Source organism: Oncorhynchus tshawytscha, linkage group LG25, assembly GCF_018296145.1.
Source record: "Oncorhynchus tshawytscha isolate Ot180627B linkage group LG25, Otsh_v2.0, whole genome shotgun sequence".
NCBI lineage: Eukaryota > Metazoa > Chordata > Actinopteri > Salmoniformes > Salmonidae > Oncorhynchus > Oncorhynchus tshawytscha.
This window is the reverse complement of record NC_056453.1, coordinates 24,252,469-24,269,270: the sequence shown is the minus strand read 5'-3', so window position 1 is coordinate 24,269,270 and position 16,802 is coordinate 24,252,469. Positions and strand designations below refer to the sequence as shown.

The following is a 16,802-nucleotide window of genomic DNA, read 5'->3' as shown; positions in this document are numbered from 1 at the left end:
CTCTATGACTTGGTAACCATCTTCTTAATAAGAATATCAGAGCTGGTAATTTGGCATTGCATTTACTAACTTTGTCAGAATAAATGATAGGGTTTCATAGTTTTGTTTGAATTGTTTCAATAAAGTGTTCTCTTTGATTAATCATTGTTTGTCTTGTAATGGAATATGATGTATAATTGAAAGATCGTGATGTAATTGTTTCATTGGATTTGATTATCTTTTGCGGAGTCTGCTCTGATTAAATGTCCTTCTGCAACTGTTTGGTCGAGATGGTTACGAAGGACAAAAACATGTGATTTTATAAACAGACATTAATGTAATTGTGCTCCAGTAAAATGTATTCATTTGCAAGATAATAGGCCTACTTTCATTTCAGTGACTTCTTCATTGTGTCAAAAAGAACCAGAAAAAATATTCATGATGACAAACTCAAAGACTCACTTTAACACCAAAACATGCTGTCACCCTGGATTGTTCTACAGAGGATTTTCTGTTCAATAGTGTTCAGTCAATGCAGGAGCAAAATAATAAAGATAGTTCTCTGACGCAAATGGTGTCAGGAGGTAACATTTAGTCAAACAGGTAAAACCCGATCACACAACTGTCTTGTGAATGTGAGTCACACACACACACACACACACACACACACACACACACACACACTGCTGTTACTCTCCAGTTTCCTTATACACTGTCCAAGCTCCAACAAGGATAGAACACACTGAAGAGAAGAGGATTTCAAAACCAAGAAGGTAAGAACATTACACCTTTTTGTCTCTTCTGTCTCTTCTCTCTCTCTTCCTTTCTCCCATGTCTCATACACTACTGTAATTGAGGACTATAATGGAATTTCTTTGTTTATGATGAAAAACCAATGGGATTTAAAGAGGGAGGGAGGAGACGGAGAGGTACACTCCAAATGCCAGTGTCCCTCGCCAGATGCAAGCCATCGTGTTTGCTGTCATTGATAAGAATTGCAGAGCTCTAAACGATGGTGATGCGATGTTACTCTGGCATCAAGGTTGTCACTTAGTTTTTTTTCAATTGCTAACAATCATGGGTCAATACTGAAACCACTTTTCAAAAATCTTCACAGTCTGCATTACCAACATGCATCTTGGCCAAATCTCACCTCCAAAACTTATTCAAACCACCAAAACACTTCATACATGTCTCAAAATAATCTTGTTCGACCAGAACACTGGCAACAATTCTCACTCAGAAAGCATACATTGTCACTCATAACACACTGACCTAAAAAAACACCAACAGGGAGCATTACATAAAATATGAACTTTTCTCTTTAAAGTTTGAATGATTTTTCACATAAAATCAGTATTTCATTATGGAATAAGAATAACACCTTTTCACTTTCTTAACAGTACTAAAGTATATGTAACAAGAATGAACCTGACCTGCAGCAATTTGCTTCAAACGCCATTATTATTTCTATATCTTTGCATATAGTAATTTACTTGTGAAAAATAAAAAGTTCACACAAAAACAAACTCCTGAAATTCCAGGGCTACAATAATAATAATTTAAAAAACGATATTGTATAATCACTCATACTGTACAGTACTGTGAGGGTTCTAGTTCTCCCTCTCTCCTGCATTTGGCCACAAGTTCTCATCAACATCACATCTTATTTCTTCTCTGGCGATGCATCTTGGAAAGTGTCTTCTGGAATGTCTAATACAACCCTGGCAGACTTCAGGAGAAGTGTATCCACACCCTGGCAGACTTCAGGAGAAGTGTCTCCACACCCTGGCAGTCTTAAGGAGAAGTGTCTCCACACCCTGGCAGACTTCAGGAGAAGTGTCTCCACACCCTGGCAGTCTTAAGGAGAAGTGTCTCCACACCCTGGCAGACTTCAGGAGAAGTGTCTCCACACCCTGGCAGACTTCAGGAGAAGTGTCTCCACACCCTGGCAGACTTCAGGAGAAGTGTCTCCACACCCTGGCAGTCTTAAGGAGAAGTGTCTCCACACCCTGGCAGACTTCAGGAGAAGTGTCTCCACACCCTGGCAGTCTTAAGGAGAAGTGTCTCCACACCCTGGCAGACTTCAGGAGAAGTGTCTCCACACCCTGGCAGTCTTAAGGAGAAGTGTCTCCACACCCTGGCAGACTTCAGGAGAAGTGTCTCCACACCCTGGCAGTCTTAAGGAGAAGTGTCTCCACACCCTGGCAGACTTCAGGAGAAGTGTCTCCACACCCTGGCAGACTTCAGGAGAAGTGTCTCCACACCCTGGCAGTCTTCAGGAGAAGTGTCTCCACACCCTGGCAGTCTTAAGGAGAAGTGTCTCCACACCCTGGCAGACTTCAGGAGAAGTGTCTCCACACCCTGGCAGACTTAAGGAGAAGTGTCTCCACACCCTGGCAGACTTCAGGAGAAGTGTCTCCACACCCTGGCAGACTTCAGGAGAAGTGTCTCCACACCCTGGCAGTCTTCAGGAGAAGTGTCTCTACACCCTGGCAGTCTTCAGGAGAAGTGTCTCCACACCCTACTTTCATGGTGTCCAGTAAAGACATCTGGTCATGTGGATGGTGGTCATAAACCTTCCACCTCCAAGCAGAGGGAAAACTCTTCGAAGGGGTTTAGGAAGGGGGAGTATGGAGGCAGGAATAGTACTGACATCCTGGGATGTGCAGCAAACCAGTCTGCGACTGCAGCAGAGTGGTGGGATGACACATTATCCCACACAACAACGAAGGCAGGGGAGTTTATGGCCCCTCTCTCCTCCGCTGGCACAAGTCGATTATGTAGGTCATCCAGAAAAGAAATGAGCATCTGTATTGTAGGGGCCAATGAGTGGTTTGTGTAACATCAAACCATCATGGGACAGTGCTGCACACATTGTGATGTTAGCTCCTCTCTGGCCTGGGACATCCACGGTTGCTCTCTGTCCAATCACATTTCTTCCCCTGCGGCGTGTTTGTGCCAGGTTGAATCCACCTTCATCCACAAAGATGAATGTATGTGCAGTTTGCCTGGCTTCCATCTCCATTACTCTCTAAAATACAGTAAATCCGCAGTTTTACAGTACTTACATTATGCTGTGTATGTACCCTGTGTATGTACCCTGTTTTTTATTTCACCTTTACTTAACCAGGTAGGCCATTTGAGAACAAGTTCTCATTTACAACTGCGACCTGGCCAAGATAAAGCAAAGCAGTGCAACAAAAACAACAGAGTTACACATGGGATAAACAAACGTACAGTCAATAACACAATAGAAAAATCTATATACAGTGTGTGCAAATGAGGTAAGATTAGGGAGGTAAAGGCAATAGAGGCGAAATCAATACAATTTAGCATTAACACTGGAGTGGTAGATGTGCAGATGATGATGTGCAAGGAGAGATACTGGGGTGCAAAAGAGCAACAAAAAATATATATATATTACAATATGAGGATGAGGTAGTTGGGTGTGCTATTTACAGATGGGCTGTGTACAGTTGCAGCAATCGGTAAGCTGCTCTGACAGCTGATGCTTAAAGCAAGAGAGGGAGATATAAGTATCCAGCTTCAATGATCTTTGCAATTAGTTCCAGTCATTGGCAGCAGAGAACTGGAAGGAAAGGCGGCCAAGAGAGGTATTGGCTTTGGGGATGATCATTGAAATATACCTGCTGGAGCTCGTGCTAATGGGTGGGTGTTGCTATGATGACCAGTGAGCTAAAATAAGGCGGGGCTTTACCTAGCAAATACTTAGATGACCAGGAGCCAGTGGGTTTGGCAATGAATATGTAGCGAGGGCCAGCCAATGAGGGCATGCAGGTTGCAGCGGTGGGTGGTATAAGGGGCTTTGGTGACAAAACGGATGGCACTGTGATAGACTGCATCCAGTTTGCTAAGTAGAGTGTTGGAGGCAATTTTGTAAATTACATCCCCGAAGTCAAGGGATAGTCAGTTTTACGAGGGTATGTTTGGCAGCATGAGTGAAGGACGCTTTGTTGAGAAATAGGAAACCGATTCTAGATTAAATTTTGGATTGGAGATGCTTAATATGAGTCTGGAAGGAGAGTTTACCAGGAGAGAATCACCAGCAGCAAGAGTGACATCATTGATGTATAAAGAGAAGAGAGTCGGCCCGAGAATTGAACCCTGTTGCCCGCCAAAAGAGACTGCCAGAGGTCTGGAAAACCGGCCCTCCGATTTGACACACTGAACTCTATCTGAGAAGTAGTTGGTGAACCAGACGAGGCAGTCATTTAAGAAACCAAGGCTTTTGAGTCTGCCGATAAGAATGCAGTGATTGACAGAGTCAAAAGCCTTGGCCAGGTCGATGAAGACGGCTGCACAGTACTGTCTTTTATCGATGGTGATTATGTTACCATTTAGGACCTTGAGCGTGGCTGAGGTATACCTGTGACCAGCTCGGAAACCGGATTGTATTGTGGAGAAGGTACGGAGGGATTCAAAATGGTCGGTGATCTGTCTGTTAACTTGGCTTTCGAAGATTTTAGAACAGTAGGGCAGGATGGATATAGGTCTATAAGAGTTTGGGTCTAGAGTGTCTCCCCCTTTGAAGAGGGGGATGACCGTGGCTGCTTTCCAATCTTTGGGAATCTCAGACGATATGAAAGAGAGGTTGAACAGGCTAGTAGTAGGGGTTATTTGGTCACAATCCCTGGTTTGGTTATTGTACAGATATCTTACCTGGACATATTGATACTAGAGTTCTTTCACACGTTCACCGTTTCTCTCAAAAGAGTACACTGTACAACTGCATCATCCTTATTTTATGTTTCTCTAGGATTCTGGCAATTGTCGTTGTGCTCACCATATTCACATTCCCAGAAGTGCTATCTGTCAGCATTCTGTCCCAAATTTCCTGCAGTTTTATTGCATTATTGCCAATTACCATGTCAACAATGGCAATTTCCTGCACATCTGATAATATTGTGTCTCTCCCTCCTGTGGGAGGCAACCTTTGGATCCTACTGAAAAACACAAAACAATCAATATATTTCAAAATGTCAGCACATGTAAAAATGTGAACATGCTGTATTTTACTGTAATATGTAGTTCAATTATCATTGAACGATGCACATCTCACCTTGTTACAACTTGGTTTGCCGGAAAATGTGTACTATTGATGCAACTGTTGAACGCTGCAGATTTGGTTGCACCCTTAAACCGGCCTCTCTCAGAGAGAGACCACGGTTTACAACATGGCCAATAATTGTGGCCCTTGTCTCATCAGAGACCACCGCTCTTGGTCTTCCTCTCCTTTGTCCTCCACGCATTCTCCCTCTCCCTGACACTCTTCTTTCCCCACCAACCTGTCTTCCTTGATCCATGTATCCAAACTAAGTCATTCTGAAGCCATCCTCTTTTGTCTGTTTGGTAACGAGACTAAAAACAGGACACTTGGATAGGCTTTCAGCTTAAATTGCAATCAGCTGTGTTAGGAATGATTAAATATTCTGCTGGATTTTCTAGATGTTTCAATCTGATTACTGCAGAAATGCATGACATTTTCTATCATTCTGTATTGAATGTGTTTTTAACAATTTTGGAAACAGTGTGTTAGCATTTGAAAACATGCTGCAAATATATAATTTTTCAGGTGGTGGACTATGAATGAGAAAAGAGTTCGGAGAACTTAGTCATTGAATGCATTTTGTGTGAAAACAATGAAAAATTGTTCACAGTTTGGTCCACATACACTTCTGTTTCACTGACTGTGTGAAGAGTTTTGACAATGTGACTTCAGTTTTGACCAATATATGTTAGCAATTGAAAAAAACTGTAATGTCTGTTAATATCAGCGGAAAGGAATTGCTTACGACAGGTAAAACAAAGAGGATGCATTCATTAGTATTGTCAATCTGTCAAATGGATCTTGAACAATGGGACTTAAGAAGATAAGGTGTTGATGGTTGATGGCACTCTTAATTTTGGAGTTTCAGTGTGAGAGTTTTTCTTATAATCTTTGCATGAACAGATTTATAGGTAACACATTACCTTAGACCCCCTATATGCATTCCTAAAGACTTGATATATGGGATGAAATAATGTATTGTGTTAGGTGTATACGTTGTATTCAACTCTGTGCAAAACCCTCCCAGTTAAAAGGTGCTGTTGTTGTTCTTCAGTGTGTTCTGTTGTCGTCACCTCCACAACCTGCTCCTCCTGTCTCATACCCTGAGGCATAGTAACTTAATCAAAGAAATGCCACCACTCACAGGAATTCCTTCCAGTGACATAATAGTTGCACATGTGGTTTAGTGACTTAGTCAGGAATGTCACTGGTGTATTAAGTATGCAAATCAGCGGTGAGAGGGAAAATGGTTGCAAAACGGTCAACTGGATGCAACGACCAGAAGTTGAGTCACACTGTATAAAACAGTATTAGCTGCTCATTGTAAACTCATAAAAACACAAATGGCAGTGTTACGACGTGGCTCCTGTGGTCTTTTTGGACAAGGCTCTCATTTGATCACCAGTGTGACAATGATAATTTAAGTCACCTATTGTATTTAACACAACGTCATACCCAGTAACGCTTGGAAGTCTGTCTCTTTTCAGAGAGTACGGGTAGCTCACATTCTCCATTTTATACTCCTCCTTGATATTCTGTGAGATTTCTTTCAACGTTAATATTTGACAAGAGTTAGTTAATTAACTATAGTGAATCACTAAACTTGAAAGCTCTCTTATTCCCTCTTTCTTACATTGAATCAGTGAAATGATAAAACTCACATATCACCTCTCTACCCTTGCTCTTTCTCCAGACACCAGAAGAAAATCTACCTCTTCCATTTTGTTCAACCAGCTTTCTTTTTCCGCATCCTTCAGTGAGCCTCTGCATTCTGTTCATCATGGGAAAAGGAGTCAGTGACTTTGATTGGCAAGAGAAGCACCCAGACACCACACAGTCCCAACCAGAGAAGAGACAACCCAACACAGACTCAGACAAACACCGCTCAGGCTCTGACTCAGGAGAGAATGGCTGTAAGAAGTGCTGCATCAGGACCAGGAACTGTGTCATGAGTCCCGAGTGTGGCCGTGCACTACACATCTCCCAGGTCATCGCAATGTGTGGCATGTGCATTGGCATGTGGACATGTAAGTTCTTGTCCATTAGTGTTCTGTATTTTCTTATGATCTATGTTTTGTGTGAACCTCAGGAAGAATAGGTGCTGCTTTTTCAACAGCTAATGGGGAACCTAAGAAAAATATCAAGAAGTTGAATTAAATTAGGTTCGTCTTTATTTTGTCAGGATAGTCAACACAGTAACAATTGTAAATGTATAATGTGTAGAACTGTCCGTCTATTGCCCCTTCTATCCATGGTATGTTTCCCACCTTGAAACGAAGAAAGGAACAATTTATTGGGTACATGCTGTGATTTATATCTGAAAAAAACAGACCTTGACAGACAAAAGTGAAAATGTGTTTTAAATTGTGTTGATGAAAGTCCACCCACATGCTATTATTTATTCCATCTGAACTAAAGACAGACTACAATGTCATTCCCATCCAATGTAAAGGCAAGCTGTCTACTTTTCACTCAACTCACACCACTTAATGTCCATTACGCCACTAGTAGCAGCTATAAGAATGTGGATTCATTCTCTTACTTTCCAGAAGGTGGATTTGACATTTGTTTCTTATCTTTTACAGAGTCCAACCATCTTTTCTCAAAGGACAACCATTTGATCTATTCTCCTAGACCACAGAGAGAGAAACACATCAATGTTTTGACATACTCTTATTTAATGTATTCAAAAGGAATACATTTCTCCTCTCGTGTTTTCCTTGGAATCTCCACCACCATCAACACAAACAATACGCAACTGAAACAAAATGAACCGTTCTTTATTGTCCTTAGATATAATTGTGTAAAGTATTGTCAGCTACTGTACATTCTCCACTGTGCCGTGTTCTGTAAACTATATATTTTCTATTTTCTCCAAATATTTCTTAGTGTTTGTCATACGGTACTTTGGATACTATTTGGCTATTCCATTCGGTGATAAAATAAACACTTTCAAAAAGTGGAAATGTTTTATTCTTAACTATCACATTGGCAGTGGGAACGCTTCACATTCCACCCCAGAGTGAAAATACTACATGGAAATCAAAGTAATGTAGTAGGGAACTTTACCAGCTTCTAACTGTTAGTGAATGGTTGGAAAGGCACAACTTGACAGTACACCTTTAATTGGAAGGAGAAGAGACGAGAAGAGGAGAAGAATAGAGAAGAGAATAGAACAAGGAGAAGAGAGGAGAGGGAGACAGGAGAGAGGGAGGGGAGAGAAGGGACAGTGGTGTCAGTGAATGTTCCTGGGCTCTACTTTCTGAAGGGATGTTATTAACAGCATTGCATCTAGTCAGAGGGGAGATCATAGTGACAGATTTAACCAAATCCCCTGACAGACTGGACAGGAGGGGAGAGACACAAAACCTACCAAGCTAGTGTTCCCCAGACAGATGTGAAAAGAGTTGTATGAAAATAGTTGTATGACTCACAGACATTTCTGTGGTTGAGAGTGCCAACACAAGTCTGTGATTGCAGAGCAGTAATGGTGGATTGCCTGTTGTAATAAACTTGGAAACGATGGAGGAATAGAAGCACTTAACTACACAGCAATGTACACTGTATGTACTGTAGCTCTTACCAGTTATCAATGTATTAGATGTTGAAAAAATAATCCCCTGTATCTGTCCACATCCATTTTTTCTATGTGTGTCATTATGTGACTCCCCTCTACCCTCATAGACCAAACCATCAGAGGCAGATCTATACACACTTAAAGTGTTGAAGAACAGCATCACTGATAAGACTAAAAGACAAAAGGAACGGAGGGGAAAGAATCAACTCTTTCAGGAACAGCTCTTTCAGCCTCAGCCTCCTTAGGGGAACAAGGCCCTGCAAGGCCCACCCAATCAGATTGAGCAAAAACCAAAAAATTATACATTATTATTTAAAAAATGATCCCTATTTTTCCCTGATACTTGCAAACACGGGCAAAGCTTCAAAGAGAACAGCTCCTATACTCAAATATTTGCACACACACAACCTGCTGCAGAGAACAGTCCAGAGAAGACTGACTGGCTCCTACCACCACAGGCATTCAGGTTTTTGACATTTGTGGAGGATAAGAACCACATGGAGGAGTAGGAAAGTTCAGATATGTCTCTGAGCACTTACACTGTAAAACCAAGTGTTTAGGATCTGAACACATAACTTAACACTTTTCTGTAACACTTGTCAAACGCGTTAAGGTATTGAACATTTCAATGAAAACATGTCACAGTGTTTAGATTATTAACACCAGGACATGTTTATTTGCTGTTACACTTTTTAAACACATGAACAGGTTTAGTCAACACAAGGCGTTTAGGTTTTAAACACTAAACACTGGGGTTGTTGTTATAACACTCTAAAGCCTTATTTGCATATTAGCCAGCATGCCTTTTGAGTTAATGTGAGATACCCACCCGTGAATGTGTTTGTTAGTGACAGAGACATGATTGTTGCATTCAATCATTTCTAGTCCTGAAGTACTCACCAAGTGACGGCCTTGGGAATTGTATATAATTTAGAAGTAAACATTTTATGACCACATACTATAGATTTAATAATGCCTTCAGTTATGGCCTAGTTATCCTTGACATGGTTGGTGGCAGGTAGCCTAGTGGTTAGGGCACAGGTAGCCTAGTGGTTAGAGCTCCCTAAACTGACAAGGTCAAATCTGTCATTCTGAACAAGGCAGTTAACCCACTGTTCCTAGGCCGTCACTTAAAATAAGACTTTGTTCTTAACTGACTTACCTAGTTAAATAAAGCTAAAAAAAATAATAATTGTGGTCTGAAAGACCTGGCTCATAGGCCACAGCAGACCGTCAAGTCACAATACATTGATTTGTGAAGTGATTAGTAATTCCTACGGAAATCCAGCCAGAGGGAGGATATCCACAACCTGCACTCAGTATGATGATTTCTTCTACTTCTTCTTCTTCTATGGTATTGTGGTATTATGGTCGTCTGCAAACAAACGTTAGAGGTGCACTCCACCACCTACTGTACAATCCACTATACTCTTCGGCACAGCCAGAAGAGGACTGGCCACCCCACATAGCTTGGTTCCTCTCTAGGTTTCTTCCGAGGTTTTGGCCTTTCTAGGGAGTTTTTTCCTAGCCACCGTGCTTCTACACCTGCATTGCTTGCTGTTTGGGGTTTTAGGCTGGGTTTCTGTACAGCACTTTGAGATATCAGCTGATGTACGAAGGGGTATATGAATACATTTGATTTGATTTGACTTGATTATACCAAAGGGGGAAATGGAAAAGGAAAAAATTAACCTGCCAACTATTAACTCCCATAAAAATGTAAAATAAACATTCCACTATTTTAACCCTATCTAATAATACACAATGCGTACGGCCTGGGAGGACAGAACACTACCATTCAACACCCCCTGTAACTCTTTAGCAGTAAAATCTCTGAATTTCAAGTACTTCTCTGCAGGTGCCACCACATCTATTTTCTGTGATTCACGTTCCACTTCTGCGGTGCAGTTGACAACCAAGGCTATGAACACTGGACACACACACACACACACACACACTCACACACACACACAGTCTTTTATCTACCCTGTTACCTAGTCACTTGCCTACCTATATGAAGGACAACCTGAGAAGCAAGCAGACACACAAGAAAGCCCTAGATCCAGAGGTCAGTAGTGACACTCTCCTTTTGCCTGCTCTCTCCAGGCGAGGGTCTGATGTTTGGTCCCTCTCTGGTGTTCTGGTGTTTGGACTGGGACTGGGTCTGGTGCTCGAGAAGCAGTAATGTGGCAGCAAGGCTGATGGCTGGAGGACAGAGACAGAACTTACAGTTGACCGTGGCAGCTCTAGCAGGGAAGAAATGTTACGAACTGACTTGTTGGAAAGGTGGCACCCTAGGATGGTGACACATTGATTGTCACTGAGCTCTTCAGTAAGGCCATTCTACTGCCAATGTTTGTCTATGTAGATTGCATGGCTGTGTGCTCGATTTTATACACCTGTCAGCAACGGGTGTGGCTGAAATAGACTAATCCACTAATTTGAAGGGATGTCCACATACGTTTGTATATAAAGTGTATCTACAAAATACATTGGAGTGTAGTTCAGCCCATTGTAACACAACATACATAATACACAGAAGTAATTAAAATACATATTTCAAATATATAACAGAAATACTGTCCATCTCTGTAGTGCATAAAGTGCATGCCTGTACATGTGTGTTTGTGCAGAGGAGATGGCGGACGGCAAGGGGAAAGCAAACGTTTTACTTGGCAGTGGGATCGGTACTATTCTGGGAGCGTGTTCGCATTTGAGGAAGCACTTTCCAATATAAACAGCTTGAAATCTCTGCTCGTCCCTGTGGGTTGGCTTTGTTCACCTGTGGGAGGTCTGTCTCCAAATGTTTTTTATATTCTCTCTGATGTCATCTGCCTGCGCCCTATGTCCAAGCTGATCCAGAGACTAATAACCAGTCACCTAACTAACCTTAGGAATCATTCCCTCTCCCAAGGCTTTATAAATTTACCAATGTCCTGGTCCACTCTACTCTGGACTGGTCCCAACTTCCCCCTCCTCCCCCACCAACCCCATGTAGGACTCAGCCACCACACTCCCAGTATGAGCTTGTAACTGGTCCATCTATTTCTGGATGGATACGTCTGCCAATTTGAGCCGTTTAGCAGGCACCTGTCGCAGGCCATTGGTTTCCATATGTGTGGGTGTTTGCTCTTCCAAGACATTCCCAGCCAGCCCAGCCAGCCCTCCATCAAGCAGCTGCATTTAAAAGTGAATGAGTCAATGTGATCGTGGGTGTGGTTGAGGGTTTATGGAAACGTGCATGCCGTATTGACTCAGAAGCAATTGTCCATAATTCCTTTCCTCCAAATTGGATTTGGAGGGTTTTGAAGGGCATCCTTGGCAAATGACTGCCAATGCATTGAGTTAATTGAACAGGGTAAATACATTTATTTGTCTGTTGATGTTAGATAAAATAGGCCTATATTTTCACACAAAAAAAGTCAACGACAGACTCTTCTGCATGCAGAACCAATTTTAGGAACTAAAGCCTGGGGTTTAATCTGTGTGAGATGGAGGAGCAGGTGTCTCAGCTTCCCTAGACACCTTATACAAACACTTGGCCTTCTTCCCCATCTATCTTCTGTCCTTCTGTCCTTCTCACGTGTCTTGGGGTGGTTTGAAATGAATACTAAAGTTTAAGTGTAAGGCCAGCCTCGGCAGTAACCAACAACCCTAAACAGTGATGTTTGTCCCAGACCTTGGATCAAATACTATTAGAAACCATTTCAAAAACTTTATTTGGGCTAGATTGAGTTTGCCTGGTGCAATGAAACCATTAGAATTATTGCAAAAGTGCAAATGCCGCCCATCTGGCACTCCAGTCAGACTAGAGCAAACGCTAACAGTATTTTAATTATTTCAAACAGTATTTGAACCCAGGTCTGGTTTGTCCCTCCATTCATCCTGTAGTCTCCTCCAGCTTTAACATATTGGCATTTCTGAGGTGTTTGGTGGTAATTGTCAGCTGCATGGCGTCTCCTCGTTTGTTTCGCTGACATTTTGCCTTTGCTTGATTGTGTATTTAACGGGGGAAGGAAAGCAAAATTAATTGGAGAGAGGCCTAATCTGTCTGCTTGAAATGTCACTCCTGTACTGCAATGCCTGCACAGTGGCACACAAAACCGACAGGGAGGGAGAGGAGAGGAGGGTGGGTGCTTAAGACTGAGAGGGAGAGAAAGAGAGAAGAAATTAAGTTTGAGACTGTGCATTTAGAACGTATTCAGACCCCTTCCCCTTTTCCACAATTTGTTAGGTTCAGTGGTGTAAAGTACTTTTGTAAAAATACTTGAAAATGCTAAGTAGTATTTTTAAGTATTTTTACTTAAGTACTTTACACCACTGAACCTAACCAATTGTGGATATAAATAAATAAATATAATTTAAAGTAAATATACTTTAAAATAATACTTATGTAGTTTTTTGGGGTATCTGTACTTTACTTACTATGTATATTTTTGCCAAGTTTTACTTTTACTTCACTGCATTCCCAAAGAAAATAATATACTTTTTACTCCATACATTTTCCCTGACACCCAAATGTACTCGTTACATTTTGACAGGATAATAGTCTGTTTCACACACTTATCAAGAGAACATCCCTGGTCATCCCTACTGCCTTTGATCTGGCAGACTCACTAAACACGTATGCTTAGTTTGTCAATTATGTTGGAGTGTGCCCCTGGAAATCTTTTTAAAACTTTTAGAAATTAAGAATATTTCAAAGCAAATACTTTTACTCAAGTGGTATTTTACTGGGTGACTTTCACTTTTACTTGAGTAATTTTCTATTAAGGTATATTTACTTTTACTCAAGTATGACAATTGAGTACTTTTTCCATCACTGGTTAGGTTACAGCCTTAATTGAAAATGGATTAAATATATATTTTTTTAAATATATCAATATACACACAATACCCCATAATGACAAAGAGAAAACAGTTTTTGTTGACATTTTTGCAAATTTATTAAAAATAAAACACAAATGTTTTACTTACATAAGTACTCAGACCATTTGTTTTGAGAGTCCAAATTGAGCTCCTTTGCATTCTGTTTTAATCATCCTTGAGATGTTTCTACCTTGATTGGAGTCCACCTGTGGTCATTTCAATTGATTTGACATGATTTAGAAAAGCACAGACCTGTCTATATAAGGTCCCACAGTTGACACTGCATGTCAGATCAAAAACCAAGCCATAAGGTAGAAGAAATTGTCTGTAGAACTCCAAGACAGGATTGTGTCGAGGCACAGATCTGGACAAGGCTATGAAAAAATGTTTGCAGAATTGAAGGTCCCCAAGAACACTATGGCCTCCATCATTCTTAAATGGAAGAAGTTTTGAACCACCAAGACTCTTCCTAGAGCAGGTCGCCCGGCCAAACTGAGCAATCGGGGGAGAAGGGCCATGGACAAGGGAGGTGACCAAGAACCCGATGGTCACTTTGACAGAGCTCCAGAGCTCTTCTGTGGAGATGGGAGAACCTTCCAGAAAGACATCCAGCTCTGCAGCACTCTACCAATCAGGCCGTTATGGTAGAGTGGCCAGACGAAGCCACTCCTCAGTAAAAGGCACATGACAGCACTTTTGGAGTTTGCCAAAAGGCACCTAAAGGCCTCTCAGACCATGAGAAAGAAGATTCTCTGGTCTGATGAAACCAAGATTGAACTCTTCGGCCTGAATGCCAAAAGTCACGTCTGGAGGAAACCTGGCACCATTCCTACGGTGAAGCATGGTGGGGTCAACATCATGCTGAGGGGATGTTTTTCAGTGGCAGGGACTAGGAGACAAGGGAAAGATGAACGGAGCAATATACAGCGAGATCCTTGATGAAAACCTGCTCCAGAGTGCTCAGGACCTCAAGACAAAGCAGGAGTGGCTTTGGGACAAGTCTCTGAATGTTGTTGTGTGGCCCAGCCATTTAGTCATTAGAAACTGATCTTACGTGCCTTTCATTCAGATTAGTGTTAGGAATATCTCTCAATTTGCACTGTAACAAAAATCTGTCATTTACACAGTAATTTTAGGTATTATCAATCATAAAAAACTTAAATGTTTTACTGCTGCATACTATAAATTGTCATGCATTGTGGGAAAATTGCTGTATTTAGAATGGTACTGTAAATCCTCCATACTTAATACAGTACTGTATCTTTAGATTGCCAAAAACCTTTTGACCACTACAAAACAAAGGAGCTGATAGGGAGCTGATCGTAGACTTCAGGAAAAAGCAGAGGAACACGCCCCTATCCACATTGACGGGACCGCAGTTGAGAAGGTGGAAAACCTCAAGTTCCTAAGTGTACACATCCCTGACGATCTGAAATGGTCCACCCACACAGAGAGTGTGGTGAAGAAGACCTCAGGAGGCTGAATAAATTTGGCTTGGCCCTTAAGACCCACACAAATTCTACAGATGCACAATTCAGAGCATCCTGCTGGGCTGTATCACCTCCTGGTATGGCAACTGCACCGCCCGCAACCGCAGGGCTCTCCAGAGACTGGTGCGGTCTGCCCAACGTTTCAACAGGGACACACTGCCTGGCCTCAGGACACCTACAGCACCCGATGATCATCAAATACACCAACCACCAGAGCCACGGCCTGTTCACCACGGCCTGTTCACCACGGCCTGTTCACCACGGCCTGTTCACCACGGCCTGTTCACCACGGCCTGTTCACCACGGCCTGTTCACCACGGCCTGTTCACCACACTATCATCCTGAAGGCAAGGTCAGTACAGGTGCATCAAAGTTTCGACCGAGAGACTGAAGAACAGCTTCTATCTCAAGGCCATCATACTGTTAAATAGCCATCACTAGCCAGCTAACATTCGGTTACTCAGCCCTGCACCTTAGAGGCTGCTGCCCTTTATACATAGACATAGAATCAATGGTCACTATAATAATGTAAAACAAGTCACTTGAATAATGTTTACATACTGCTTTACACATTGCATATGTATGTACTGTATTCTATTCTACTGCATTTTAGTCAATGCCACTCCGACATTGCTCGTCCTAATATTTATATATTTCTTAATTCCACTATTTAACTTTTATATTTGTGAGTATTGTTGTGAATTGTTAGATATTAGTCCACTGGATGTAACCCACATCCTGTGCCGACAGAGATGGCCAGCTCGCTTCGCGTTCTCAGGAAACTATGCAGTATTTTATTTTTTTAATGTATTATTTCTTACATTGTTACCCCAGGAAATCTGAAGTTTTATTACATACAGCCGGGAGGAACTATTGGATATAAGAGCAACGTCAACTTACCAACATTACGACCAGGAGTACGACTTTCCCGAAGCGGATCCTCTGTTTGGTCCACCACATAGGACAATGGATCGGATCCCAGCCGGCGACCCAAAACAACGGCGCTGCAGGAGGGGCAGAAGAAGCGGTCTTCTGGTCAGGCTCCGTAGATGGGCACATCGCTCACCGCTCCCGAGTTTACTACTCGCCAACGTCAAAGTCTCTTGACAACAAGGTAGATGAAATCCGAGGACGGATTACCTGCCAGAGACATCAGAGACTGTAACGTTCTTTGTTTCACGGAAACGTGACTCACTTGAGACACGCTATCGGAGTCGGTACAGCCACCTAATTTCTTCACGGCATCACGCCGTATGACGCATGCCTTGTAAGAGGCTATATTTGTTGCACCTGTGAATGAGAATGCTGTACGAATTTAACTCCTACGTGGTTACAGTGCCCCATCAATTTAAAATGTATGGGGTCTTAAACCGGACCCTCCTCCCACCTTCACCACTTCCATCACCCTTTATCCCACCACCCAGTCAGTACAGGGGGCCACCAGGCAGTACGTGGGGAGGTGGGTCAAGACTCATGGACAGCCAAGAACCACCCAACAACACCAATGACCCCCTGAAGAACCTCATTCACATCCGCAACGGAATGATCAACCCTGGACCCAGACCCTCACCCAATAACCCATTATCATGACCCTGAAAATATCCCCAGAATACAGACCACAGAAAGACGGAACTTGGAGAACATTCCATGACTGCCTCCCCTTCACACCTCTCCATAGACTACACAAGGCATGTACCATTGAACAAGCCTTCCAACTTTTTTGTGAGTGTTCTGTGGCCAGGCAGGTCTAGGCCATGTTTGTTGTGAAGTGGAAAGGTCTAGGAGCAACAACGGCTCAGCCGCAAAGTGGTAGGCC

General features: G+C 42.3%; 1 long non-coding RNA gene across 1 annotated transcript; it reads left to right on the top strand.

The window, feature by feature from the left end:
• The first annotated feature begins 642 nt into the window (after positions 1–642).
• LOC112224501 lies at positions 643–8,012 on the top strand. The gene is made up of 3 exons (XR_002949464.2): positions 643–752; positions 6,744–7,077; positions 7,636–8,012. It is a non-coding gene; the product is annotated as an uncharacterized LOC112224501 (long non-coding RNA).
• Positions 8,013–16,802: the final 8,790 nt, after the last annotated feature.